The sequence below is a fragment of the Podarcis filfolensis genome, assembly GCF_964270895.1.
Source record: "Podarcis filfolensis genome assembly, chromosome: 11".
Taxonomy (NCBI): domain Eukaryota; kingdom Metazoa; phylum Chordata; class Lepidosauria; order Squamata; family Lacertidae; genus Podarcis; species Podarcis filfolensis.
The window spans coordinates 18038696-18064615 of record NC_139613.1 but is presented as its reverse complement, the minus strand read 5'-3'; the positions used below and the strand labels follow the sequence as shown (position 1 = coordinate 18064615).

General features: G+C 43.9%; 1 long non-coding RNA gene across 1 annotated transcript; it reads left to right on the top strand.

Annotated features, from left to right (window-relative positions):
- The first annotated feature begins 1948 nt into the window (after positions 1-1948).
- Positions 1949-25305, top strand: LOC310744709. The gene is made up of 3 exons (XR_014539688.1): positions 1949-2528; positions 5955-6184; positions 24602-25305. It is a non-coding gene; the product is annotated as an uncharacterized lncRNA (long non-coding RNA).
- The last annotated feature ends 615 nt before the right edge of the window (positions 25306-25920 follow it).

Genomic DNA, 25920 nt, shown 5'->3' with positions numbered 1-25920 from the left:
AGGAAGAGGATTTGATATCCTGCTTTATCACTACCCTAGGAGTCTCAAATTGGCTAACAATCTTCTTTCCCTTCCTCCCCCACAACAAACACTCTGTGAGGTGAGTGGGGCTGAGAGACTTCAGAGAAGTGTGACTAGCCCAAGGTCACCCAGCAGCTGCATGTGGAGGAGCGGGGAAGCGAACCCGGTTCACCAGATTACAAGTCCACTGCTCTTAACCACTACACCACACTGAGCAGAATGCTCAGGCCTCTTGCTCAGGGATTAGGGACTCGCCATGTTTCCTCTGAAGTCAAGAGGTAGGTGTGGGGCTCTGAGGATGCCTAACTCTGTTAGGAAACTCCCTCTCCTCTGGGCTGAGGAAAAAAGAAGAAAACCAAAAGCTGGAAACTGCATCTGGGGTTCCCAACCTTTTTGGGCTTGGGGCACATTAGGAAACTGTTGTTAGCACCACAAAGTACCCATTTTAAACCAATTAATGCAGCATGTATGTGATCTAGTCTTTCTCTCTATCTAGTCTTTCTTTCCAGGTGCTTCTGGAGTTTCTCAAAGAGCCTTCAATGGGCTCAGGTTAGGCTGCCAGCAATTCTGCTCCTGGAAGGATGGGAGTCCCCTCTTCCTCTTGTGGCACATCACATCAAGTTTCAAGCCATGGTGCACCCTGCTTGTGGCACTGGAGCTGCTTGCTGTACCATGAAGGAGTATTTGGCTTCCAGCTGACTAAGCTGGAGACGCTAAGTGTGAATGTGCACAAGCTAAATGCAGATTGGCTAGTCTCCACGTATTTTCTCAGTCATGCTGGTTTCATCCTGCCTTGTTTGTTTTGCTTTTGTGAACAACCCTACAACCCTATGAATCATATCTGTTGAATCCGGACCTAACAAATGACTACAGTTTGCAGTCTAATTATAAGTTATTTAGAAAAGCAGCAGCTGGGTGTTTTTGCTTTTTTCCAGACTGGTTGACTGGAACCAGGAAATCAAGTCCCTTTCCTATCACCACAAGAAGAGCCTGTTGCTTATTCAGGATGAACTTGAAGGGGGCTTTTGGTTGGCTTCCACCACTACCCGCTGCATGATTTAGTGCAAAACAGGGCAGGGATGGGGAACCTGTGGCGTTCTGTAGGTTGCTAGACTAAAACTTCCACCATCCCTGACCACTGGCTATGACGGCTGGGGCTGATGAGAACTGCAGTCCAACAGCATCTGAAGGACCACATGTTCCTACTGCTGCATCAGGAAGAGTGAGGCAGCAGGTGTTGGGTGTGTGTGTGAAGGAGGCAACAAAGGAGAAAACTCTTCGCCCCGGTTGTTCTTCCTAAGCTTCCCAGCCCATTCACCTCTGTTGAACTGTCCATACCAGATGACCTGTCCTGTGTCTCCTAGATTTCAGATTTGGTAGAACAAGCTAGCCTTTCTCAAGTGTTGGAATATAATTCAGCTGCCAGAGTGTTTAGTGCCTTTGCAAGTGGGAAACATCCTTTGCCTCAGGTAGCAAAATGTCTTGGATGGCAGCAAGAGCTGCAAAACTACTTGCCCAATAAAACTTTGTTTGGACAAACCGGGCTCGTTGTGCAGTTCACAAATCTCAGGTACACTACATCAGCTTACTTGCCACCCCAAACATCCTCCAAGTGGTGTTTCAGGAGTTAGATGGCTATTTTCTGACATTATTTTCACTGTTAGGAAAACAGTGCATTTTCCAGAATGCACAACCCATGGCACATGTCAGAGACTTGCAGAAGCCTCATTGGCTGATAAGCTGCCAGCCTCAGGGAAAGGGTCATGGCTCAGCGCTAGAGCATACAAAAGGTTCAATCCTCAGCATCTTCAAGTGCAGCTGGGAGAAATCTCTGTGTGAAACCTGCTGGTCAGTTTAGAGAAAGCTGAGCTAAATGGACCAATAGCCTGGGTCAATACAAGGCAGGTCCCTATGAATAAGATCAGTCTGCGTGACTTGACACAGTTGCACTCGCAACTCATGCCATCTTCTCATCCTTCCCCTGTCAGCCATCCATAACTTTGGCCACACCCTGCCATGAGTAAATGAATCGGAACGCCAGTTCCTGTGGCAGCCATCCACCCCATATGCTCACCACATGCTTGGTTGTCAATACCCTTCATATACAGGAGTCCCCCCCCCCCAATTACACAGAGGCTATGTTCTGGGGCCCCACGGCCATAAGCAAAAATTGCGCAAGTGAGGCGCACCCTCTAAAAAGTCTGTTTTTTCTTGTTCTCCAGCTCTCTCTTCTACTCTTTCTCCACGCAACTCTCTCTTCAACTAAAGTTGAAGCTCTGGGGACTGTTGGAGGAAGGAGGATGTGCAGAAAAGCTGCTGAATTTCATTTAAAGAAAAAAATGTGATAAACTTGGAGCTTTTTTCTGCTCGGTCAAAATTTCCCTAGATTTTTGCAGATAAACTAAAGGAAGATCAATAAGATTGGTGACATTCTTCAGGTGAATGGGAAGGTTGCAGACCTTAAAACTGCCGTTGGATCCTGCTAATTTTGGAGTCATATCATACAGGTAACATACCTTAAGAATTATTTTGGGGGGAAGCTTTTCATTTCGGCACGTCCTATTTTGGGAAAAGCTTGTATTCTTTGGAATTGTTTGCAGAGTTTTGCTCTGGCACCCAGATCACATGATTTCTCTTCAGCAGGACAAGGCAGAGCTCATTTGTGAGGAAATGAAACTTGAGATTTCTTAGAGCATTTTTTTGGGGGGGATCTAGGGATCTAGCAGTGTTTTAAGAAGGTTTTTCTTTGCGTTGGCAATGCACCAACCTTACATATTCTCCCTGAATTCATTTCTATTAGCAAAGTCAACACAAGATCTTTCCCTAATGGATATTCTTGATCCAAGAATGTGCATGTTGGTGAATGTGCTTAATTGTTCACTTTAGAAGAAGGAGCTATGGAGAGTTGTCCATTTTGTGCTAGATTTCTTCTTGGTTTTTTTTTAAACAGACTAGTTTTACACCAATTAAACAAGAAGAAAATAAAGAAATTTCACCCATCATTCACTACAGCAAATAAAATAATAAATATTAATTTCACTTCAGCATTAATAATAATAATATTTGCAAATTGCACTATAATAAAGAACAACAATAACAGAACAAACAGGTACAGATCTCTCATGTGTTGTGACAGTATATGATTGGAAAGAAGTGATAAGCACTGAAATCAGATAAAGAATAAGTAAAACAACTGTCTGATGTGGCCCTCCAAAACCCACTGTGGGTAGTGGGAGGTCATGAACTCTCAAGAAAAGTATTTATGAAAGTCAGGAACGGAAACCATATCGTGTCAAATTGTTTTAGAATGTTGTATCATTTTACTGTTGTTAGCTGCTTTGAGCCTGGCTTCGGCTGGGGAGGGCGGGATATAAATAAAAAATTATTATTATTATTATTATTATTATTAACAACACAACACTCCTAACAAACTACAGTTCCCACAGGGAGTTCACCATTTTCATGTCTGCTTCAGGCAGAAAAATGCCTTGGGTCAGCCCTGTCCATAGATGCCAAGGGCTGACCTTCGAACTCTTTGCATGCAAACCATCTGTTCTACTGATGATCTGTTCTACTGTTGTTCTACTACTGCCTTCTGTGCCAACTTTTAAATGCTGGAAACTTTTCTATTCTGCCAGGCCTATGCAGGCAATTAAGAGCTCGTTCTTCCAACAGTGGTTTATTGATGTTTGTGTTTAACTTTTCAGCTTTTGAATTGTTTTAAATTTTTGAACGCTTTCCTATTGTGTGGTTTTTAATCTTTCTAAATCTTGTAAACCACTTTGATATATATTTTTATGATTTAGCAGTCATAGAAATGTTTTTTTAAAAATAAATAAATAAGAAAATTTTATGAAATCGTTTCACAAAGGCATGTGGAATGTAATTATCAGTTTCAGCATTCTTCTCTCACCTGCCATATGTTGGAAGAATAAGAGCACTAGCTCTCCTGAAGAAATATGAAAAGAAGGGAAGAAATTCTTCATGTCACTTTGGATTCTTCAGAAAGAAAGAAATGATTATATGTTGCTTAATAGGTGTGTGTGTGTATGTGTGGTGTGTGTTGTTGTTGTTTTACAAGTTCTCTTGAAAGGCACTGTCTTGAAGGTACACACATACAACTGTGTGATGTCAATGGAAACCTGGTTTGTCAAAGGCCAGTTTTAAAAGGGAAGTGACCGATAAAGAGGAAAAGATGAAAGAAGAGACAAAATGTACAACGTATAAACTCATTTTCTGTGTACTTAAAAAACACACAGAGAGAGGACCCTAGAGGAACTCTCAGCTTCAAAGCCACAAGGAAAAAGGTAAAGCTGAGAAAACAACGAGGTCAAAAGGTATTGAACCATGCTGTGTGCCCTGATGGAACTCAACAGATATCAAAATGTTTTAAAGGGGGATATGTTTAAAAATAGAAAGAAGCTGACTTCCAAGAAAAGTATGAGGGGCAATAATAATAATATTTGATTATTACAAAGAGTCTAAAATGATGTTTGGGACTATATGGAGTCAACATTCAAGCTGTACACAAGTGGAAAACTGGTTCTCTAGCTATTAGCTTTGCTCTGCTCAAGCAAAAAGGAAGTTGATTAATCCTTACTGAAATCCAAGGTTCCGCTTAAGAGGGAATTTTCAGAGGCATATTAGTCAGTTTGCAACTAGGGCACCGCCTGTAGTATACATTTAATGAAGTCATGGCTTTGTTTGTTAAGGGTGCCAAAGTTGTTACAAGTTCCTGGTTGTTATGTACTGAGTTGAATAGGATCCAAACTGCAGCAGTCTGATTGGTCCTAGAACAATAGGATCCAAAAGGCAGCAGCCTGATTGGTCCAAGAACAATGCAGCAGTATGATTGGTTGGCAGGAACCACCCAATCATGCTCCAGATAGAAGTGAATCCACAACCTGATTGGCTTACAGTAGAATTCTGGAATCAGCCAATCATGTGCAGCCCATTGTGTAAATAATGTATATAAAGCAGATGCTTTGAGGGGACTTCCATTCATTCCTCCTCACCACTACGAGCTAATAAAGAGCTTGAAATCACTTTGCGACTCTGAGTATATTTCACTGGTATTCCTGCCCCACAAAGCTACAGTTTCCAGAGGTCCGTGGGAAGAAGGACTGACTTTTAAACAGTTCTGAGAATTGTAGCTCTGTTAAGGGAAATAGGGTCTTCCGAGCAACTCTCACCACCCTTAAGAAACTACTTCCCAGGGAGACACCATGGCTGTTTAAACTGCTTTGAAACTGCTTTAAATGTATAGTGGCATATACCGTTCATAGATGAAATATAATCGGAGTCGAAAGTGGATTTCATGCTCTTTATTCAGCTCATAGTGGGAGGAGGAATGAAAGTTCCCCCAAAGTATCTGCTTTATATACATTATTTACACAATGGGCTGCACGTGATTGGCTAATTCTGGAATTCTCCTGTAGGCCAATCAGGTTGTGGATTCACGTCCATCTGGAGCTGGATTGGGTCCTGCAGACCAATCAGACTGCTGCATTTTGGATCCTATTCAACTCAGTACATAACAATAGACTAGAGCCTATTTCCTCAGATGTATGATATTATGAGGTCAGCTTATTATTTTTATATGGATAGCCTGTGCAGGGAACCAAAGGCTGAAATTCTAGTCATAGAATGACATGGACATAACCTGAACCATAACCAATATCCAGGTGGAACGCAGACAACTCTGAAATGTTGTCTGATAAACCTCTGTGGTATGGCTGTTGTTTGCGACTTTATCCCTAACCAGACCCAGACCTGCTTAGCTTCAGCAAGGGGTTGACACCCAGTGTCTTCAGACTATACCCTGCTAGCTGTCATAGTCTTCAGAAGATGGTTTCTGCTGATCTGCTTGCCTTTTTTATAAATAGAACTTGCCACGGTTCCTTCCTTTTTGTTCTCCTTTCATCCTGACTTAGAAAATCAGTACGTTGCCTACCCTTTAATCTTGTGGGTATTTGATACAGTCGTATACACAGCACTGCACTGTGGGGGACAGAAGATACCAGCCGCAAGTCTACCTTTGCAAGTCCTGCTGGCATTCCTCCCAGTCTGTCCACTGTCATAACTGCTGGACCACCCAGGAAGTCCCTGAGGAGGGGGCTTGTAGGCCCAATGGAGACCCTTTGCCCTGGAGCCAGCACTGAAGGTACTGTGTGAAAGCTAACACTGCATTATGCCTCACAGATATGTCCATAGATCAGGAGAGGGGCCTTCAGAACCAACGATACAATAAGTTTAATGCTACCTGTAACAAAGAATATTAAGGTGTAGATCTAGAAACAATAGCACATTTGCTAACAGCTGCAATGATCTTCCTTGCCAGAAGCTGGAAAAAGAACAGCACTCCAGATCTGGCAGACTTTGGACCACAGTAATAATGATCCAATTAACATATTTTAAAAGGGCCAGTGTCGGAAACTTGAATAAGTTCGTGGAAAAAATGGTCACGTTTATAATGCTCTGGAATGACAGTTAGTGGGACAATATTCAACCTTATGGAGCATTTCTATGTTCATTTTAATTTTTGTCTCATTTTCTTCATACAGAAAGCTTCTCTATTTTCATTCTGAAAATTGCAAGACGTTGAAATTGATTGTGGAGAATTAACTAACAGGGTGACTTTGAGCGTATGATGAGCCCAGGAATTTGTTTTTACTTACACAAAAACGCATTCCTAATTCTCACTACCACCAGCAGCTGTGTTAATCTCAGTAGCCTAATTTAGAAAAAAAGGGAGCCTTCTGATTGTTTTGTTTTTTTGACGAAAAGACAAGAGTCAGAATCCTTGCTGATCACTCAGAGATGCTGCGCCAACCTTGTCTTAGAAGTTTACGGTTAAACATAACCTAACAAGGAGGGCATGAACCCTAATGCAAATTACATTATAACTCGAAATGGCAGGGTATAATCTTAAGTACAAAACAGTATAATCTTAAAAACAAGGGCACTGTCATTTCCTGTCATGGAGAACCTCAACTAAATACAGCCTAACCAGCAAAAGTGCTTGGGTAAGTTACTGAGTTGCCAAGAGAGGTTTAACGTGGGAGCAGGCCAGCTATTCAGTGTTTTCCCAGACAGCCCGTTGGTAAGAACTTAAGAGAATTCTGCTAGATGAGGCCAGTAGCCCGTCTGGTCCAAAATCCTGTTCTCACACTGGCCAACCAGATGGGAAGCCTGCTAGCGGGACATAAGGGCAATAGCATCCTGTCTCTGACACTGGATACAGAACATAGCCATTCATGGCTAGTAGCCATTTATAGCCTTGCCCTCCATCAATTTGTCTCATCCTCTTTTAAAACCATCCAAGTTGCTGGCCAACTGTGAGAGCAAGATCCACAGTTAATGCACAGAATTAAAAGTACATTATTTTGTCTATCTTGAATCTTCCAACGTTCAGCTTTGTTGGATTTCCATATGAGTTCTAGTGTAATGAGAGAGGAGGAGGCTGGAGCAGTATACAGTGGTACCTCAGGTTACAGATGCTTCAGGTTACAGACTCCGCTAAACCAGAAATAGTACCTCGGGTTAAGAAGTGTGCTTCAGGATGAGAACAGAAATCATGTGGCGGCGGCGTGGCAGCAGTGGGAGGCCCCATTAGCTAAAGTGGTACCTCAGGTTAAGAACAGTTTCAGGTTAAGAACAGACCTCTGGAACGAATTAAGTTCTTAATCCACTGTAAGCATGCACTTTGGACTGGCACAACCTTATAGGCCCCATGTACTCCACTCCCCACAATTTATTGACAAGAGCTGCTGTTTTGTGTATCTGTTATTAACCTAACCTAGTCTACTGCACAGGACCGTTGCAAAACTAAAAGGGACAGTGTAGATGGGGCCTAAATTCAGATATTTGGATGGGGACCAATGCGTAGCATGTTGGTGACTTGTGGAAGCCGGTGTGATGTATCACCAGAGTAAGCAGAGCCCTAGCAGAGTTTTCAGAGGTTTCCTGCTCCCAGGAGACAGCTTCTTCCAGAGTCCCTGGTTAAGGGTAAAACTCTTCTCCCACACGGTTCAAAGTAACAAAGTGTTTATTGTCTCCAGACAAGAGAGAAAGCTAAATGCTATTTGCTATATACAGTTCTGGCCTTTGAAGTGAAGATATGTATGTACAGATCCACTAAGACTATCACCATGCTAGCTAATGCTGCTGAATGAAACTTACAGCCTCTTCCCCTGACTCTCATAGATTCAGAGTCAGATAGCATCAGGACTTGCAACAGAACTTAATGAAAGCGATGTCCTAGAGATCATTGTGCCCATCTCTACATGGAAGGGTGAATGACTCAGCAAGTCATACACTCGATCTCGCTGGTGTTGCTATGGCAACACAGTGTACCTGGCACCTTTCTCTCAGAACATCCAGATGTGATGGTTGTGCTCCTCAAGGCATGAGACCAAGCACTGTGCAATTTAATCCATTATTCGCATTACACTATTCTGTGAGCCGCCCTGAGATCTTATGATGAAGGGTGGTAAATAAGTCTAATAAAATAAAAATAATAAAATACAATAAAAATACACCGACAAAGCAATGTGAGACCTGTCACCTAGATATGAAATGACTTCACTGGCCTGCAGCAATGTAAGTTCACTCTATTGGCCAACCTGTGGCCCTCCTGGTATCACTGAACAACTCCCAACATGACCGCTGGCCAACCCAGCAACATCTGGAGGGCAGCAGGCCTAGCCACTTGTTTGTTCCCTTTCTTAGGCCTCTGTCCTGAATTCTCCACAATGTGATAAAAGAAAAAGAAAATGGCAGAGAGGGGAAACGCCTTCTGTATGCAGCTGAGGGGTCACAAGAGACATGTTTAGTTCGAAGTCAGGATAGAGGAATTAATGTAGTAATTGTTACGTGCTTGGAGAAAGTGTGAGTGGACTGGTCAGAAGGAGCTGTACTGAGGTGGAATTATGTGGTGGTGGGGAAACTGCCTGGCATGCTTCTCAAATAATATCAGTCTTAAGTCCAGCCTTACCATTTATGGCCTCATGACAAATTGTATCGTGTAAACATAATTGAGACTTGTTAATACTAAGTAAAAGGACCCATTTATCATACACAGGCTGTTGGCAGCGGAAGACTAAATTGCACATGATAGATCAAAAGAAGGCATGTAAATAGTTGCTTCTTTCTTTTTGGTAATTGATGAATAATAAATTTACTTCAGCAATATGCCTGACTTCAGTTGGAGATGATGAATCATCTGTTATATGTCAGGGAGGGGGAGGGGTGGATTTTGGAAAGGCAAATTCAAGGGTTTGCTCCTTAAGGCTTTTGGGGATCGTTTAGGTCCCAGGTAGCAATGGGCCCACCTCACTGTGAACTTTCCCCACATCTACTGTTCTGTACCCAAATAGTAGTGGAGATGATGATGAAGAAGATTCCTATTGAAGCTTCTCTTAGGCACTAGAAACTATTTCAACCATCCTGAGCTACAGGAACCTTGGAAAAGGTAGCTTCCACTATTCCTGACATCCCAGCAGACACACTAGAAATCATTTGATATTGTTTTTGGCATCCCTTGCATATTAGGAGCCATGAAACTGTATCTTCCATGGATATATATATCATTTCTTGGAGCTCAAGAGATGCCTTGTAATGTGAGCAGAAAATAAAGTGATTTAGAAATGGTTGTATGGAGGGAATCAGTTATGGGTCAGACTAGCAAGGGAAGGAAACGAAGGAGATCTGACCAGTTTCAGTTTTGTATACAGTTGTTAGCTGCACAGTGCCAAGCAAAGGTTGTCCCTTCTAATCCGGTCTCTGTGAATCATTTGTAATCTTGCAAATCCTACACATGCCCTGCTGGGAGGTGTTGCTGGCAGCAGATATGTAAAAGGCAGTGTTGTGGGAGGGTGTGGAAAGGCTTAGCTAGGAATGAGACTGAGATTAAAGGAGTCAACTGAGATCCTATCAGTTTGAGAAGTTGAGTGAGGCTCATTCCAAATCAAGCTGGGGAAGCTCACTTGTAAAGACAGTCGACTTGCAACTCGCATGCAATTAACTTGACGATCGCAACATTATGTGCAGCTACAACCACACACATTAAACACACACAAGGCGGAGAGCTTCAGAGCTCTTTGTGGTGAGAGCTTTTAAGCTCTCCATATTGCTTATTGGGTTTTGAGAGTCTCTAGGGCTCTGGGAAGCTCTTGCAAGACCTTGTGGAGCTCTCCAAGATTTCTCAAGACCCTCCCAAAGCCTGGTAAGCAAGGTGGAGAGCTTAAAAGCTGTCTGCCTTGCATTGGGGGCAGGGGTGCCAACTTGAATAAAATAGTGGAAGGGGGGCAGCTAAGCCCTGCCCTGCTTAATCAGTCACAAGACATGATGCACACACACCATTTGAATGACAATGCCAATCCACTGGGGAGGCCCTAAAATGGGGGGGGGGGTAAAAAGACCTCAGCCCCTAGGAGTTGGCTCCTGTGATTGGGGGCAAGGTCATCTTGGTGTACTGGCTTCGGAAATGTAGGGATGCTCATTCAGGGTGGATCCGAATTTGTTCTGACTACATGTGATGTCAGGTTTATGCACAATCCCCAGAATGTAACTCCCACAGAAGCTGCAAAATGATTGGAACTTGAAAATGAATTTGTTGTACGTAGAGAAGGTTGCAGAAAATCTTCATAACAAATGTGGGCTGCTTAAAGGCTTGCACATGAGATTCATACTTCTAATGAAGTACGTGCTTGCTTATCAAAGTTCTTTAACACAATACCAACGTGTTAGTCTTCAATGGTAGCCGCCAGTGGAGATAGCCCTAATAGCCTGGAATTGTGCTGTGTCTACTAGGGTTTGTGAGGAAAGAAAATGGTGATTGGGCCTCTGAGAAGGGAACAATGCCTGCAGCAGCAGCAAAGACAAAGCCATTTCCATTTTTCAATGGTCTCACACACACACACACACACACAGAGAGAGAGAGCGCATGTGGTGAATTCATCCCCAAATGGCCTCCTGTTTTGAGTCCTGACTTTTTGCCCACACCCCACCATATGCTGGAATTCTAATTTCAGTCATTTATTTACCTCAATTCTAGAATATATAGACCAGGAATAGCCAACATGGAACTAAACTACATCTCCCTCATTCCTGACCGTTGGCTATGCTGGCTGGAGCTGATGATATTTCAATATCTGAAGGGCACGAGGTTAGCTACCCCTCATATAGACCAAATATGGCACATTTTGACATATGATATGTGGAGAATTAAGAACAACAGCCCAAGCAGAGGGAGTGTAAACACTGGAAGTTTTGTAAAAGACACCAGGAAGACCACATTGGGACAGGGTGTACAACTGTGGTCAACCATTTTCAGGAAGGTGATGGCAAAAGAACTGGCTCACAGAAAACCATTTAAAGTGCCCAGACGGAATAAAAAGAGGAGACTTAATATTGTTTAGTCTGGCAAAATGTAAGCTGAAGGTGGACACTCACAGTCTCCGTAAATAGAGCTATGGTAGGAACATCAAGTGGAGTGAGAAAAAACCTCCTTATATTAAAGGACAATTGTTGGCATGAGGGCAAATGCACATAAACAGGAAATGAGTAAATTTAGACTGGAAATTTAAAATTCCTTTACCTTTTAGGGGAATGGAAGCCTTGAATAGGTTGCCAGAAGGAGTGTCTTGGTAACAAATCTCACTTATTTGGAGACGAAGCGTGATTATTTTACAGAAGGTGTAGTGTGATGTGATTGACAAAATTGTTAAGACATACAGTATATATATAATTTCTGGTCAGAGGTTACTCAGATTCACTGTCTACATTTATAACTACTTTATAAATAATTGATAGATAGTTGTTCAGGGCTTACACTAATGTACCTTGGGTTATGCCTAGTAGCAAATACACAGCCAGCACAGCTGCTGAAGAATTTATGTTGCATGATTCTACAGTGATGCATCAGGCAAGAAGAGTTTGGATTTGATATCCCGCTTTATCACTACCCGAAGGAGTCTCAAAGCGGCTAACATTCTCCTTTCCCTTCCTCCCCCACAACAAACACACTGTGAGGTGAGTGGGGCTGAGGGACTTCAGAGAAGTGTCACTGGCCCAAGGTCACCCAGCAGCTGCATGTGGAGGAGTGGAGACGCGAACCCGGTTCCCCAGATTACGAATCTACTGCTCTTAACCACTACACCACAGGCAACAGTCTGGTGGCTGCATTCTGCACAAGCTGCAGTAGGGTAATGTAGTAGCCCAACAGGGCAATTACCGTATTGGCCTGAATATAAGCTGTACCCGAATATAAGCAGCACCCTTAAAACTGGAGGGCGGAAAAGAAAAAAAAGAACAAATACCTGAATATAAGCCACTCCATTCCTCACAGCTCCTGGCTGCATACTGGAAAGCGGCAGCAGGGAGCTGTTGCCAACGGCCTTTCCCCTTCCTTACTCTCTCCCGTCCCTGCCTTGGGGAAGAGGATGGGGGACTGCAGGTGGGGCGGGGACCACTTTACCACTCTCCTGGCGCTGTTTGCCCCGCGCTCCTGGCTGTAAGGTGGCAGATATAAGCCACACTTTAACTTTTCACAGTTGGAATTTGGGGGGAAAGTGAGGCTTCTATTCAGGCCAATACAGTACTAGAGTATTGATTACTGTGAACAGGAAGCATCACAGCTGGCAAATCAGCTGTGAGGGGACCTCAAGTAACAACACTGGATCCATGAATACCCCCAAGTTTTCTATTTGTTCCTTTAGGGGGAATACCCCAGTTCCTGGACATGGCCCCATCTACCCTCAGCACCTCCATCTTCTCAATATCCAGTCACAGTCCTGGGGCTGCCCTTGAGACTGACCCAGAAACTCCAGCAGGTGCAGAATGCCGCGATGAGACTCCTTACAGGGTCTTCGCTGCAAGATCACATTCACCCGGTGCTATACCAGCTGCACTGGCTCCCGGTGGAGTACAGGATCAGGTTTAATGTGCTGGTTTTAACCTTTAAAGCCCTATACGGCCTAGGACCCTCGTACCTACGAGACCGCCTCTCCTGGTATGTCCCACAGAGGAACTTACGGTCTTCAGACAAAAACATCTTGGAGGTCCCGGGCCACAGAGAAGTTAGGCTGGCCTCAACCAGAGCCAGGGCTTTTTCGGCTGTGGCTCCAATCTGGTGGAACGCTCTGTCACAAGAGACTAGGGCCCTGCGGGACTTGACATCTTTCCGCAGGGCCTGCAAGACAGAGCTGTTCCACCAGGCCTTTGGCCAGGGCACAGCCTGACTCCCTCCTTTGGCTATCCTCACAGAACTCTGGCCCAATGGTTGCCATTAATCTGATTTGAATTAATTTTATAATGAACTGATTTTAGAATGTTGTGTCATTTTACTGTTGTTAGCCACTCTGAGCCCGGCTTTGGCTGGGGAGGGCGGGATATAAATAAAAATTTATTATTATTTTTATTATTATTATTCATCCAGGCCATTGCTACCTCCAGATGATTGTCCAACACCTGGAAAGGTGAATGACATCTGAATATTGAATGTGGGGAAAGCAGGGTCCTAGCATTTTGCAGTGTGTGTCTGTGCACATTCACATTCATACACCATTAAGCCAGGGTAATCTACCGCTCACATTTCACTTTTAAAGACTTAGGAGAAGGAACTGGGACCTGGCAATTAGCATCTTCAGAACACACGCTAACTTCTTCTTTTTTAAAAACAATTGCTCAAATAGTGTGAAAGATCAAGCAGGCAATTATTGATCGAGAATGGGTACAAGAAAATAGCAGCTAGTAAACAGAATGTCATGAGATTGTGAGATAGAGAATAGGGGGCTGAGAGAAAGCCCTTTGTGAACTCACTTCATTAAACAGGGACATGAAGCGAAGCCACATGTTTGATCTTCTGCCAATGCTGTCCTTTAGTCTAGACTATCGTTCCAAAGAGGTCTGTTTCAAGATATTTAGAGAGAGCAATGACCCAGGAGCTATCTTCCCACTATAGGTTCCTGTGTGAAACTTTCTCCAAGGCTTGTGGTTCCTGTGGGCTGGATCCGAGATGTCTTGTACCATGGCTTTAAGAAGGCTAGCATTTTCAACTGTCACACCCACATTTACTGAGGATGATGGATTGCTTACCAGTACCAAGATGCCGCAGTGCCAATTTCCCTCGAAAATTAAAGTCGTATGTCAGGGCGAGCGGGCCAGAGGTTAGAAGAAAATCTCCATTCCTATGAAGTCCCCTTGGGAGCGGTGAAATCTCAGCCTCTGCTAGCAAACTTTGCTTCAGCATGCATAAACATCTTCCCTCTTGCATGGATAATTACTTAAGTATAATTCTACAAATATTTATATTACACAGAATAACAGGCTCCCCCATACACTGTGTGCAAATTTGGGTTCTGGATGCACTCCCAATCATCCTCTTTAAAGGCCAATCTCAAGATGGCCTTTTGCACCGATAGGGACAACTCTTGGAATATGGATGTTGAGAAATGGCTTCCCAGAAGAGAGGAAAGTTGTCTCTTACTCACCAACCAACTTTCCAATATGAAAGGCCAGATGGCCCAGGAAAGTGAGCAAGAATGTCATGATGAAAATCATTGTTATCTGTTGCTTATTGGGGAGAGATGGCAGTTCAGTAGTAAAACACATGTTTGCAAGAACAGTGAGGTTAGAGTTTGCAGGATAAACTTGTTTATAACTGTGTTTATTGATCATTTTAATTTCTTGTTTGGTGCGGTCAAGCAGCATATAAATTTTATGAAGTAAAATAAATTAAAAAATAAAACCTTTAAGCCTCTTTCTCCCGGCTAACACTTGCAGGCTCCACCAATTTATAGAGAACTTCAGGGGCTTAAAAGACCAACCCTCTGGCCTGTGGATGGGCATTCGATTCCATAACCTCCCTTCTAGTGTGCTGCTGAACTGTGGTGTTCAGTGGGGGGCATTTGGTTCCTCAGGGGAAGGCGCCCATGGTCAGCATACATGCTGGCATCTAGAGGTGGGGCTAGCCCACATATTCTCAGTTGCCCCTTTATGCATACCTGAAGAAGACTATTATCTTTCTGCATTCTAATCTCCCTTTTGGTTATTCTGCACATGTTGCTTTGGTGCTAGGTAAAGGTAAAGGGACCCCTGACCATTAGGTCCAGTCATGACCGACTGGGGTTGTGGCGCTCATCTCTCTTTATTGGCCGAGGGAGCCGGTGTTCAGCTTCCGGGTCATGTGGCTGGCATGACTAAGCTGCTTCTGGCGAACCAGAGCAGTGCACAGAAATGCCGTTTACCTTCCCACTGGAGCGGTACCTATTTATCTACTTGCACTTTGATGTGCTTTTGAACTGCTAGGTTGGCAGGAGCAGGGACCAAGCAATGGGAGCTCACCCCATCACGGGGATGCGAACCGCCGACCTTCTGATCGGCAAGTCCTAGGCTCTGTGGTTTAACCCACAGCGCCACCCTTGTCCCATGCTTTGGTGCTAGTAGGGACTTAAATTAAGTTCTATGCAGATAGGGCTGATGGGAGCTGTAGTCCAAAGCAGCAGTTGAGGGAGGCTGCAGCAAGACAACAATGCATGTGTCAGAAGATTATATTGCATGCTTCAGAACATTGTCAGTGAGTTATTAGAATCTGCCATCCCTATAGCGTATTAAATTTAAGGGGTAATAGCCAATGCAAATCATCAAGTAGATCCATTGATTTCAGTGTGTCTGCTCTGAGTATAATTTAGCTGAAAGATCACCCAAGTTTCTTCCTCCTTCCTTTAGAGTGCATCTCACAAATAAATAAGGTTCACTGATAAGGAACAGGTAGTACGTCTAGGAGTGATGCACATTACCCCTGTAATATTCTTTCGGTGACTTACACACTTTACGCATTCATAGCAACTTTGAGTAATGTGCCATTTAAAAAATGGGACAGCCCAGTGGTGAACTGAAAGGACACATTCCAAGACCTTTTACCAACCTCCAATAAAGAGACTGATGTCTCAACACAGAGCACTCTTGTTTCAGCAAATATTCCCCATTCCTTGGCCTGGCATTCTTCATACACATTTCTGTGTGTATGACCCATAAGCACATCCCCATAAGCACATTGCTTTGGTTTCCCCCACTGCACACTGACATTAGGCAAGTATTTTCCCAGCAGCAGTAATTTCATTTACCATAAATTATTTTATTTGCAGTACCTTGGAGACGTCCTAATGCTTTCATGTCATAAAAAGCTACTTCTTCTGGAATAGTTGGAAACACGTCTTCAAAATCTTTTTTTACTTAAAATAAAATGCAAAGGAGACAAACAAAAAAATTACACTTGGTAAGAAAAACCATCACATATATGTGAAGAGAAAAAGGCAAACTGGCCTTATGCACTTTAATTGTGTGCCAGCTTAGGCAAAATCATAATGGCAATTTATAACTGTTAAGAAAGAAAGAAAGAAAGAAAGAAAGAAAGAAAGAAAGAAAGAAAGAAAGAAAGAAATAAATCAGGGCTAGTCCTACTCAGGGTAGACCCATTAAGATACATTTTACTTTTTTAAAGAAATAAACGCATTAAGATTAACCAACATGACTAACTTAGATGCGTTAATTTAAATGGGTCTACTCTGAGTTAGACTAGCACTGGATACAAAGCATAGCTGTCTCCACTGTGTAGCATCCATGAATGTGCAAAACTCAACACCCAGAACATTAAACTGTCGAGATCAAGCCCTGCAGAAAAATGATGCTGATGCTGATGATAATTTTATTATTTATATGCTTCCACCAAAATATAAAAACACAATAGACCAAACATTAAAAACCTCCCAATACAGAACTGCCTTCAGGTGTCTTCTAAAAATTGTATAGTTGTTTATCTCTTGGGATAGTAAAGGTAAAGGGACCCCTGACCATTAGGTCCAGTCGCGGACGATTCTGGGGTTGCAGCGCTCATCTCGCTTTATTGGCTGAGGGAGCCGGCGTACAGCTTCCGGGTCATGTGGCCAGCATGACTAAGCCGCTTCTGGCAAACCAGAGCAGCACACGGAAACACTGTTTACCTTCCCACCGGAGCAGTACCTATTTATCTACTTGCACTTTGATGTGCTTTCGAACTGCTAGGTTGGCAGGAGCAGGGACCAAGCAACGGGAGCTCACCCCGTCATGGGGATTCGAACCGCCGACCTTCTGATCGGCAAGCCCTAGGCTCTGTGGTTTAACCCACAGCACCACCCACATCCCATCTCTTGGGATACACACTCTTAAAGGAAACTCATGCTCAGAACTCTGCCACTTTCTCCTCGCAAATACCCATCTTCCTGTAGCCCCCCCCCCCCAATCCAGATTTCAGATACATGATAAAGGCAAGCTTTGGAACTGCCTTTAGGGAAGGTCAATAGAGTAAAAGCCATGAGGGGGGAATTCCGTGGAGAAAGCAGAGTCAGAGGTTAAGATCTCCTTCAACCCACCACTCCTTCCCTTCCCAAGCTGCTCTGAAGCAGAGAAACAACAGCAAATGTTCGAATAATATTTATGGCCAGATTCTTCTAAGTTTTCCTGGAAATAGATTTTTTTAAAGAAGAAGAAGAAAACCCCTAAATTCTTGAGAGTTTTTTTTTAAATAAACGCCTGAGAAATAGCCATACATACATCTATTATACTAGGGACTTTTTTAAATAAAAAAAAACACATTTCGCATGTCACACACTGAAGCAGTGACCGATGGGAATAGGTCTCACTGCTCTTTCCAGTAACAATTCTGCACTTCCCATATTTCACGTTCCAGAAGGAGCAAAGTTATTAGCCTTTAAAGGCGGCTGTTGCTCGCGTGACCTCCTGCTTCTTTGGAGGAGGGGAGGCAAATTAATGAGATCATTGCGAGGGCCAGTTCACGAGAAGCTCATTTCCATTTCCTCCTTTTAAAAAGGGACATGCTTCTTGCAATTTTCAGGGAATGGTGGCTTTTTTTTTTTTAAAGAGATAATAAAGAAGGTTCTTAAGCAGGGCAAGTAATGACAAAAGAATGCTGTAGCTCTGGTTCGTTAAGATGTGCGGTGGGGGTTCAGTTCTGCCCCTATGATGTCACAGAGAGAGAGAGAGAGAGACCCAGACCCAGACCCAGACCCAGACCCAGACCCAGACCCAGACCCAGAACCAGGACAGAGAGCTGGAAAAACATTTCCAGGGAAAGAAACCCCACTCATGGCCACCTCGCTATGATTATGATCAGAAATGAAATGAAAGGAAATCCCACACACACTGAAATTATAAAGAAATTCGTCAAAGAAGGAGGCAGAAAAATGGAAGAGTCTTAGACTGAAGATGAAACCTACCTAGAAACTGGATGACAGATTTTGGCACAGCGCTAATTCCAACAATAACAAAGTAGACAATTAAGTAGTCAGCCTGCCAGCCAATTACACAGCAGATGCAACGTAAACAGAGGTGAGGGGAGATTCCAGATGATAGTGAACCTGAGTATTTCCATATGATTCAGCTTTCAAATCTCTCCCTTGGTACTTAGTGGAGAGTACCTGACAGCGTCCTGCTTTCCTCTCATTGTTCCAGGGATCTAAATTTGCTGCAAAGGATATTTGTCTATGAGAGCGGTGTGTGGGGGTGGGGTGTGTGTGTTAAAATTCAAGTTCCCAAGAGGGTTATAGGGCAGAGAAGAGTTTGGATTTGATATCCCGCCTTTCACTCCCTTTAAGGAGTCTCAAAGCAGCTAACATTCTCCTTTCCCTTCTTCCCCCACAACAAACACTCTGTGAGGTGAGTGGGGCTGAGAGACTTCAAAGAAGTGTGACTGGCCCAAGGTCACCCAGCAGCTGCATGTGGAGAAGCGGAGACGCGAACCCGGTTCCCCAGATTACGAGACTACCGCTCTTAACCACTACACCACACTGGCTCTCACTGAAACACAGAGTTTCAGTGTTCGGATAGCTCCCTGCCATCTTTAGCACCTGTAAAGGTAAAGGGACCCCTGACCATTAGGTCCAGTCGTGGCCGACTCTGGGGTTGTGGCGCTCATCTTGCTTTATTGGCCAAGGGAGTCAGTGTACAGCTTCCGCATGACTAAGCCGCTTCTGGCGAACCAGAGCAGCGCACGGAAACGCCGTTTACCTTCCCGCCAGAGCAGTACCTATTTATCTACTTGCACTTTGACGTGCTTTCGAACTGCTAGGTGGGCAGGAGCTGGGACCGAGCAACGGGAGCTCACCCCGTTGCGGGGATTCGAACCGCCGACCTTCTGATCGACAAGTTCTAGGCTCTGTGGTTTAACTCACAGTGCCACCCGTGTCCCTATAGCACCTGTAGCACCTGTAGACATCCCTTTTATTGCACATTCATGATGATTTGCACCCTTAATGCTGTTGGGGCAGTCACACACAAGCCCACTTTCAATACTTTGTGCATCTGCTCAAGTTTTTGGTCATGCTGCTTCAGTGCCTATACCATAGCTTCATGCTGAAATCCCAAAATTTTCTATACCACCAGTGTTCAGGCTTTTATTTCTCTGGCTTTTGTTGTGCTATAGTCCCTCTGGAAAGCAAACATGTGGCAGCATAAAGGAAGCATCACAGAAAACTAAGAAAGTGGAATAAATCCATCACCAATGCAATATTATCGTGTTAAGGACATGTTGCAGAATATACCTGCAATAAAATACCAGTCTGGATGGGTCTTCTACAGTATTCTGAAGTGAAATAAATTGTGCAGCCTAAGCAAAAATGCTTAACAGGTTCTGAATTTACATTCCTTGAGATTAGAGCTGCAACTAAATGAAATAATCAGTTAGATTAATTGGAACTGAACCAGATTGCTGCTGCTGACCTTGAAGTTGATGGTCGTGGACCTGCATACCCTAGCTTGAGCCATGGTGCTCACAGATACCTTTCCTTAAGTACAATTCACCTGAGAAATTAAGCTCAAACTCACCATGAACTGAACACCTCCCTTGTTCTCCCAAGAAGTGCCAGAAATGAGTTCCAGTGAGTTCCAGTGAGCTTGACCTCTTTTTTTTCAGCAAACATAGTACATGAGGTTTTTACCAGACAGCTTGGCTGTTTATGTCTGTGCCAATGCCTCAACGACTTATCCTCTGTTTTCTTTACACTGCCACTGTGCTGATTAAGGTCTCGGTGAAGACAATGGTCATAACCCTGACACACTAGAATGTGGGTAAGCCAATGTCACCAATGACTAATGGCTCTGTATAAGGAGTCAGCTATTTAAAATGCAAACATAAAAAAGTAGAAAAACAGATTAGATATAAGCCATGCGGAACTCAACAGAGAAAACCACAGTCCTCCAGGTAAATCCTTCTAACTACCGGCTGAGTAAGTGTAGAAATATGGCAGTGTACAAATTAAACCAACATTCCTGTAGTATCATAGAATTGTAGAGTTGGGGGAACCAAAAGGGTCATCTAGTCCAACCCCCTGCAATGCAGAAAACTTTTGCCCTGTGTGGGGCTCAACCCCATGACCTTGACAGTAAGAGTCTCATGCTCTGCCAACTGAGCTGTCCCAGTTCACTTGCTTCTCTGTCCCATATTGTTAGACCCGATGGTCTCAAACAGTTTGCAAGGATGGGGAAATTTGTTAGTTTTTGGTTTCTCTCAGTTTCTCATTTTTATAATCTTATTTCCATATCAGTTTGCAATTTTATTTAATTTTTAAAGCCTTTCTCAAAATTCACCAGCCTTTTAGTGCAAATTTCTCCTAATAAGACTCATTTTTGGTATGCAATTTTATCTAATACGCACATTCTTGCAAAGCAATTTCCCCATATATAATGATGTTTGTTATCTTCATTAATATATGCTTTTATAGATGCAGTGTTTTTGCACGCAGTTGAAGAGCTACACTGCAAGATTTGGAGGAGTGCCAAATTCAAATGCTGGCTCTGTTTCAGTTCACATGTTGTTTGTAAAGTACGCATTAAGTAGGGCTTACCTTTAAATGCAAAATGAATTGAATTTCTCCTCCATCTCTTAAGTGGGTCACAAATCAAGTCCAAAGCCATTGTATGGTATCTTTAAGGGCTGCCACTTCCCGTATGAAGTGGGTGGTAATGTTTCATGCAGTGTCACCTACCTGCCCTGGAAACAAATCGGTATGGACGCTTAAAAAATAGACAGAATTGTCTTATCTTTCTGCAGACAGATCAGCAGTGCCAGATTTACATATAAGCTAAACAAGCTATAGCTTAGCACCCCACTCTCTTGGGGGCCCCAAAAAAAATTAAAGGAAAAAAAACCTGGATGTACATCTCCAAATATAAGATAAAAAAACAAATAAAATAAAACTTACATACAGCAACAGTGTTTTGTGTTGTGTAGGCTCCTATTTTGTTATGTGTAAATGGCTTTAGATATTTATTAGGTCCATAAATTACCATATAGCATATATTCAACACAAAAAACAGTGACAATTTGTTGTTGACAAAGGACAGCTGGACATATAAAAGGCCCCATTACCTTCAGTAGCTTAGGGCCTCATCAAACCTAAATCCGGCCCTGCAGATCAGTATGAATGATCGAAAAACAGGTCATCTGGAAACAACTGCTATTATTTGTTGGTTGCTTGGTTGGTTGCTTTTGTAAACCACCTTTCTGCCATGACACCTAAGCTTTACAATTTATAATATTAGCAGAACTTCAAGGTCAATCTAAAAACACTGCCCAGATTCACGATGGCTAAATGCCACATCTAAGTGGATAGCCCAGCCAAAGTCTGAAGTTGCTCAAACTGAAGAGGTGGGCCAGAGTTTGCAGCTTTACAAGACTACCCAAGTCACCATTGGTCTCTGCCATCACCTGACTCCCTCAATGCCACACCCCTTTTGTATCTGCTGTGGTGACACTGGAATACAGTGGCGAGAAAGCAACAGCACCCTCCTCAGCCTCACCCCTAGAGTCTCTCTGGTGCCTTTTGAGAGTTATGTGGCAGCTCTCGAATTGGTGTTGAGCTCTGTAAAACTTTTTTCAGGGAGAGGGGGACACAATCCAAGCCCCAACGGTGTCTTTCTTTACATCAGTTCTTCTCCATTGCCCTGTGATATAGTTTTGTCCAGAGTTGCAATCACCTCTGATAAACCTCTCTCAATTCTAGCCAAGCGAGTTGAAATCCTTAAATCCCATTGTTTTCAAAAGGCACAGAGAACCCATTACAGGACTGCTGCATAGCTGGTTTTCAGCCACTCCATTTCAAAGGACAGCCTTTGGTCTTCACCTCTCTGAGTGGTCACCAGCATATTTGTGGCGTGGAGGACTTAAAAAGTATCTTCTCCCATTAGGACTTGGCTGATCAAGCAAAACCAGATGGATTTCAAGGTCTGTGAGCGTCAGCAAAGCCCTGTGCAAAGATCATCAGCAGGGCATGACACACCCACACCCTCCCCAAATAATAATAAAAGAAATAAAAGTTGTTATCTCTTGATGTTGTGGAATGGATTGTCGAAGTGAAAAAAAGCTTCAGGGTGGCCATGGAATAGGGCACAGCAGAATGGGTGGTAGAAATCGCAGAGGTAAAAGTTATATTCCCAGCTGCTGCATTATTCTGCCTGGCTTCTTCATGATACAGCTTTCAGCGTATTCTGCAAACACACCTATTTGCCCTGGCCTTTGACACCTGAGATGCATGCTTTGAGGGTGCACCCTATTCCTGTGACTGTAAGCCCCTCTTAATTCTGAATCTTACATTGTTGTAGCCAGCCTTGGGACTTGCTGAGGGGTGGCTAATAAATTTACCAACATCATCATCATTGGGCAGCCTCTTCAATAGCTGGTGTGCTGCTAGGGGATGAGGTTTCACACAACGCTCTCTGTGCTTTGTGGGGATGCCACACTCCCCCAACATCCACAAGTCCTACCTACATCAGATGGAGATTTGCTTGAGCACCAAGGCACACATGTAGTCAGCTTCCACATATGAGAGAGAAAGAGAAGAGGGGAGGAGGATTTTCAAGGCCAGCACAAATAAGGAGGGAAAGAACTCTGATGGGACAGAAAAACAGGGAAGCTTCAGGAACTGTCAGGGGGCTACCTGTGTCTGATCTGCAAGTATATATGTGCCAGGCTGCAGTTAAACTGTGGGTGGCGCTGTGGCCTAAACCACCGAGCCTCTTGGGCTTGCCAATCAATCCCCATGACTGGGTGAGCTCCTGTTGCTCTGTCCCAGCTCCTGCCAACCTAGAAGTTTGAAAGCACACCAGCGCAAGTAGATAAATAGGCACCGCTGTGGTGGGAAGGTAAACGGCGTTTCTGTGCACTCTGGCACTCGTCATGGTCCTCTGTGCACCAGTAGCAGTTTAGTCATGCTGGCCACATGACCCAGAAAACTGTCTGTGGACAAACGCCGGCTCCCTCAGCCTGGAAGCGAGATGAGCGCCACAACCCCATAGTCGCCTTTGACTGGACTTAACTGTCCAGGGGTCCTTTACCTTTACCTTCAAACTGATATTTAGCCTTAGTCACAGAGCTGAACCTCTGAGATCAACGGGTCTTCTCTGAATAAGATTTACATTGTCACCAAATACCATATCCAGTGTTGTGTTAGATCCAGGGTGGGAAACTTTGGGCATGGAGGTCAAATATGGCCTCTGGGCATTTCTGTGTGGCCCTTTGAACTCTTCCTAGGCCACGCCCTCACTGGCTCCACTTTCCACACATACACAATGTTTTTGCCTGGCCGGCTTGTGTTCTTGAACTCTGATAATGCCTCTTGTTTGGATGGAGGATAGAGAGAGATGTCTGTTGTACACATTGTACAATGGTAAAATCTACGTTTGTTGCCCTGTCTGCTTTTGCTTTTGGCTCCACCTGCTCTACCACTGGGACATGGACCTCCAAAGGTTGGCCAGAAAGGAATTGGCCCTTGGACTAATAATAATAATAATAATAAATTTTTATTTATATCCCGCCCTCCCCAGCCAAACCCGGGCTCAGGGCGGCTAACAACAATAAAACAAGAGAACATTTCAAAATCATTCCATTAAAAAATTACTTCAAATCAAATTGATGGCAACCATTGGGTAGATTGCCAAAGGAGGGAGTCAGGCTGTGCCCTGGCCAAAGGCTTGGCGGAACAGCTCTGTCTTGTAGGCCCTGCGGAAAGATGTCAAGTCCTGCAGGGCCCTAATCTCTTGTGGCAGAGCATTCCACCAGATCAGAGCCACAGCCGAAAAAGCCCTGGCTCTAGTTGAGGACTGAAACAAGTTCCTTTCCCTGGGCTGGAATTGTGGGCTCAGAATAGAGAGATGTGGGTACAACCCCCTGCTCAGCCATAGAGTTTATCCAGTGATCTTGGGCCATTTGCTATTTCTCCATCTGAGCTACCTCCCAAGAGTACTGTGAGCATAAGTGGTAGGATTACCTAGGTACTCCTGAGCTTCTCAGGGGGGAAATCAGGCAGAGTACCAAGGCAAGTAAGAAAGCTGGCAATCCTCAATGCTATTGCTCTTGGGTTTCCAAGAGGCATATGCTTGACCATCATGAGAAGAGAAGGCTCAATTTGATCTGACGAAGCAGGACTCTTTCTGTGTTCGAAACTAAGAAAAATAGCAATATGGCTTGGGGTGGGGTTTTTTTTATTAAGTCACAGTAAGTGGGAATAAAAGACATCTTTTTTTACAGATCCACTTTCCTGAAAAAAAGAGTGCCCTTGAAATTACGTGCTCCCAGTTAACTGTGCAGCTCTCTGTTCCAAAACATGAGACGCAGCCAAGCTGCCATGCTGATGAACAGCAGCTTCCCTTCAAAAACAAAGCCAGGAACAAGATTCCGGCACAGCGCAGCCGGCAAAGTGCAGTTGAGAATGGTGGCCACGATCCAATGCAGAACTGAGCACGCTTAAGCCCATTGAAATCAAAGGGATTATCTGTGCCTGATTTCTTCCAACCTGGACTGCGACCAATATACTGTATATATATATTTATGTAAGTTTTCAGGATGAATGAAATTGTTCAGTTAAGGTTTAGGTACAAGAAGAGAAGCTATCGGTGTTATTATGTCAGAAAAAACTAGCTTTTTTAAAAAAAAACACCTCCTTTTAGAGATTAAAGTTCTTTTTACATCCAGTTTGCAATGTGTTCATGATTTTGTTGCTAAGATAATAAAAGTGAGTTTTTGTTACGTGCTTTTTTCTTTTCTAAAGCCCTGTCCTTTTTATCTTCTGATTTCCAAGTTATCATTCAGCCATTAAGGAAATTGAGTTCACCGGAGGTTGAATATTCAGATCCAGGCATGTGCATCTCGAGTTTGCTCAGGGTTTGCTTCTGCAAATGCAAGTATAATATTTGCTTGGGTGTGGAGCTGTATGCCTTAGTTTAAAAGGTGAGTGGCAGGTCAAATGCACACTGCAACAGAAACACTTCGAATCAGCGAAAATGTAAAAGCAATAAAGTTGCATACGGACATAAAAGCATAAAATGGATAGCAAAACCAGCCAGTAAGGTAAAGGTAAAGGGACCCCTGACCATTAGGTCCAGTTGTGGCCGACTCTGGGGTTGCGGCGCTCATCTCGCTTTACTGGCCGAGGGAGCCGGCGTACAGCTTCCAGGTCATGTGGCCAGCATGACTAATCCGCTTCTGGTGAACCAGAGCAGCGCACAGAAACGCCGTTAACCTTCCCGCCGGAGCGGTACCTATTTATCTACTTGCACTTTGATGTGCTTTCGAACTGCTAGGTTGGCAGGAGCTGGGACCGAACAACGGGAGCTCACCCCGTCACGGGGATTCGAACCGCCGACCTTCTGATCGGCAAGTCCTAGGCTCTGTGATTTAACCCACAGTGCCACCCGCGTCCCACCATATATCTAAGACCTCAAAATTCCTATCACTGCTAGGTTGGCAGGAGCTGGGACCGAACAACGGGAGCTCACCCCGTCACGGGGATTCGAACCGCTGACCTTCTGATCAGCAAGCCCTAGGCTCTGTGGTTTAACCCACAGCGC